This window comes from Solanum pennellii, chromosome 12, assembly GCF_001406875.1.
Source record: "Solanum pennellii chromosome 12, SPENNV200".
NCBI lineage: Eukaryota > Viridiplantae > Streptophyta > Magnoliopsida > Solanales > Solanaceae > Solanum > Solanum pennellii.
This window is the reverse complement of record NC_028648.1, coordinates 45,939,810-45,943,530: the sequence shown is the minus strand read 5'-3', so window position 1 is coordinate 45,943,530 and position 3,721 is coordinate 45,939,810. Positions and strand designations below refer to the sequence as shown.

The following is a 3,721-nucleotide window of genomic DNA, read 5'->3' as shown; positions in this document are numbered from 1 at the left end:
AAACCATAACCTACTTCCACCGAAGAATTTTGATCAAGCAAGCAAGTTTCCCAAGCTTTGTTTTTCCCTTCGTTCCTTTCTCCCTCTCTCTACTCGTTCTCCCTCTCTTTCTGTTCTTTTTCTTTTTCTTATTCAAACCCTCTTTCTTTTACCCTAATTAGCATATAATTAAGTATAAAGATGGCAATAATATCCCACTAATTAACTCAAGGTTACCTCTTTTAACCCCCAAGTAATTAGACTTATTAACATTAACTCAAGGTTACCTCTTTTAATATCCTGCTGCTCCGTCACAGAGTTCAGAGAGTCGATTTCAGTACCCAAATTTCAGAAGTCTAAGTCTTTTGGAACGAGACACCCTCGACGGTCCGTCGTGCCCATGACGGTCCGTCGTGGGTTCCGTCGACTCACACAGTTTTTCCAGAAATAAAATCTGCTGCTCAAAACGACTAAACAGGTCGTTACAATGGTTGAAATGTTGGGGTTTAGATTGGTTGGTTCGCTCACATAGTAGGATAAGTGTGGGTGCCACTCGCGACCCGTTTTGGGTCGTGACAGTGTGATAATATATTGCAAGCTATTATTTCAAATATCATTTACTTAATTTTATTTTCGGTTTACTATATGGTATTTAGACAGACCATGGCTAAATTCATTTAAGTTGCTAGAAAATTCACATTAATCACGGCTAATTAAATTCACCTATTAACCATGGTTAAATATTTTTATATTTGAAATAGAAATTTAAACCAAAGCTAAAGTTTTTTTATTAATATGTTATCCGATCAAAATGATTTACAACTGACAATGATGATGTAATAAATCAAATGAGCTCAAAAATTTAAAAGGAAGGGCATTGTTATGGAAATTTGACACAAATGTTGAAAGTTAGTTACATCACATTCTTGCATTTTTTTCAAATTATAAAACTACGTGAAAAACTTGTTGTAATCTGAGTTCATTTCAAAACGTCTTGATATATCACATCTTTATTTCGAATACATTTCTCAATGTCCCGATACATCTCGTCTCTATTTTAGATACATCACTCAATGTCCTGAAATATCACCAAAAGTGATGTAATAGTAGAAATTTTTGTAATTTTTTTAAATGGTAGAAATTTTTTAAAAATACGATAAAATAAGTTGTGCATTTAAGTAATTTTTCCTAAATTTATACAGTATAATGTAACTCAATGAAACTTACAAATATTGTTATTTTCTTTCTTTATTTTGCTTGTTGTTTTGGTAAACATAAATGCCGGCCACTCTACTCTTGGCATTGGAATCACTAAATCGTCATTGATGTTTGTTATTTGCTATTAAATTTATGAGAAATTAATTGACAATTTCTGGAAGAATAGGTGAATCGATAAATTTAAACTTCCAATAAAATTTATAAAAACTTGTATATAATAGACATAAATCTCTGGATACATTCAAGATAGAATTTAAATGACAAACAATTTCAACTCGAAGTAAGAAAGAAAAGAAGACAAATAAAGAACTACAATTTTTGATAGGCATTGATATCATGCCTTTGGACTCATAATATGAGGAGAATCCTATGGGTTATATATATGTTGAATTGGAGAAAGACTTCATTGAAACATGTTGAACATGAAAGATGAAATTTTAGTAATGTGGAGGTGGCGGTGACGAAGAAGATGATGGTTTCTTGAAGTAGTCAGATTTTGGAAAAGACGGTACTTTGTATTCTTGTTTAGGAACTGAGGGTATCTCCGAAACAGTTGTTACCTTCTTGTAGTTATCTTCTGGAATTGATGGTGTCTTGTAGTCATTATTTGGCAAAGAAGGCATCTTGTATTCTTGTTTAGGTATTGTGGGAACCTTGTAGTTATTATCTATTGAAACTGATGACACCTTCTTATAGTTATCTTCTGAAACTGATGGCTTCTTCTTGTATTCATTGTTAGACAAAGAAGGCACCTTATATTCCTGTTTAGGCACTGAGGCTACCTCTGGAACAAATGACACGTTCTTGTAGTTATCTTTTGAAGCTGATGGCTTGTTTTAATAGTCATTCTTTGGCAAAGAAGACACCTTGTATTCATGTTTAGGCATTGAGGGTACCTATGGAATAGTTGGCACCGTCCTATAGTTATCTTCTGATGGCTTCTTGTAGTAGTCATTCTTTGGTAAAGAAGACACCTTGTGTTCCTTTTTAGGCATTAAGGGTACCTCAGTAACATATGACACCTTCTTGTAGTTATCTTCAGGAACTGATGCTTTCTTGTAGTAATCTTTTTTTCGCAAAGATGGCACCTTGTATTCTAGTTTAGGCACTGTGGGAATCTCTGGAACAGTTGGCACCTTCTTGTAGTTATCTTCTGGAACTGATGGTTTCTTGTAGTCATTTTTTGGTAAAGAAGGCATCGTGTATTCCTCTTTAGATACTGAGGGTTCCTTGTAGTCGATATCTTTTGAAATTGATGACACCTTCTTATAATTATCTTTTGTAACTAATGGATTCTTGTAGAAGTCATTCTTTGGTAAAGAAGACGCCTTATATTCATCTTTAGGCACTAAGGGTACTTCTGGAACCGATGACATCTTCTTATAACTATCTTCTGAAACTGATGGCTTCTTATAGTAGTCATTCTTTGACAAAGAAGGTACCTTGTATTCCTCTTTAGGCATTGAGCTACTGTGATTGGTGATTTATTGTATGTTGAATCTGATGACTCATAAGAATAAGGTGAATATGCCATAGTGCATGTGGCAATCAAGAAAAATGTTAAAGCACAAGAAAATTGAGGCCATTGCTTCTTCATTTGGCTTCCCATTGAGAATATTTGTATTTTAATGTTAGATGGTTAGATTTTTCTTTTTTCTTGTGTTTTAGAATGGAGAAGAAATAAGTGTTTATATAGAGCTTAACTATGATGTAGATTTGGATGCTCTCAAAATAATCTAAACAGATAAGAGATTTTCCTTTTTCTTTGGTTAATTCTGTTCCACTAAGGTGTTGAGATAATGGGAAGCCATGCACAATTTTTGTTGGTAAGTTGAATCAAGTCCAATCTTTTCTTGACTTCCAAGAATGTTGTTCTACTTTTTTGTTGGTACATTGAACAAATAATATGTTGTTAGGTCTAACAAATATTATTCATTATTTTATGTCATGAGAATTAGTTGAGTGGGAAGTAATATGTACTTAGATTGATACTTTGAGCACTACTTAAAATTCACATCATTGGACCATACATCATACATACTTTACAATACCAAGAAAGACAATATATTGGAAGCTATTATATTTCTAATATATATCACATATTTAATTGTATGCCTGGTTTAACTATTTGATATTTAGATAAATCATCGCAAAATTCACCTAAATATATCTTATTCGTCGCTAAATTCACCTAAATTCTTGTTTTTTAAAAAACTTTTATGTATAGCAAACATAAAAATCATATTTGTATGTTATAGTTATAGTTTGCATAATTGCACTTCATAGCAAATTTTATGTTTGTTATGGAGCTTTTGATTTGTATAATTCGCTAGATACAATCCAAGTGTATACAAATTGTTCAATTATGTATAAATTCATTTATACATTATAATTTGTATAATAAGATCTGTATTTGTATAATTATAAGTATATAGAATGAAAATATATGTATTTGTACATACACTTTTCTCTCACTTTATACAAACACAAACACATTTTATACATTTTGTACCGAAATATATAA

General features: G+C 31.9%; 1 pseudogene; it reads right to left on the bottom strand.

Annotated features, from left to right (window-relative positions):
* Positions 1-1,634: 1,634 nt before the first annotated feature.
* On the bottom strand, positions 1,635-2,806 carry LOC107006963 (annotated as a pseudogene).
* Positions 2,807-3,721: the final 915 nt, after the last annotated feature.